Below are 921 nucleotides of genomic sequence, written 5' to 3' on the forward strand. Positions count from 1 at the left end.
GACAGGATGGATGCCTTATATTAGTATTAAGTACAAAATATTAATAAAACAAATATGTTATATTAAATTATAATATTATGTTGTTATTATAATATAATGTTGTTATGTGTATTAATGTTAAGTAAAATAAATATTGTGTTAATAAAAAAAAAAAAAAAAAAATTATGTAACTGTAATAATTATAAAATATCTAAGTGTATTAGTATTTATGTTGTACTTTTAAATATTGTTTTGCATAAATAGTTTTTGTTTTTTTTAATATTTTGTTAAAGGAAGGGAGATGTGGTAACACTGAACTCACTGAACTAGTCTTATCATATCATTTTGTTGTTTAAAAGTTAGTGATATTATACCATTCCTCTGTAGTCTGTACATAGTGTTCATATGTCATGTTTTGATTTAATTAAATAAATAATTATGTTGTTAATTAGTTTTTTAGTATTGTTATTTAATATTTAAAAAACACCACACATAATATTATATTAAATCATATAACGTTAATGTAGGTATACTAATATAGCATTTTCAGTTTTTTTTTATTTTTAATATGGTTTTAATTTTAACCTAAATATTATGTTATTGGGCTGGATACAGGATTTTGTTTCTGGCCGATTTTTTGTAAGGTTTTCGTTTTCGTGGTTACTTATTACTTATCAAACTCATAATCTGTACCAAGTGTATACAATTTAATTACCTACATATATAATAAATTATATTTAGCTTGTTTAAGAATTATTTGCTTAAAAGTAGATATAATATATTACAGGGAAAAGCTGGTATCAATGTAATGTGGAAAATTGTAAATATAATGTATGCTGTGTGTGAGTGTATGTATATCATAAGTAGAAATAAATAAATAATAAATATCAAAATATTTCAGAAATTATGAACTCTAATGTTCGATATCAGAAAGTGTTCAGA

The sequence above is a fragment of the Acyrthosiphon pisum genome, unplaced genomic scaffold, assembly GCF_005508785.2.
Source record: "Acyrthosiphon pisum isolate AL4f unplaced genomic scaffold, pea_aphid_22Mar2018_4r6ur Scaffold_21650;HRSCAF=24484, whole genome shotgun sequence".
Classification (NCBI taxonomy): domain Eukaryota; kingdom Metazoa; phylum Arthropoda; class Insecta; order Hemiptera; family Aphididae; genus Acyrthosiphon; species Acyrthosiphon pisum.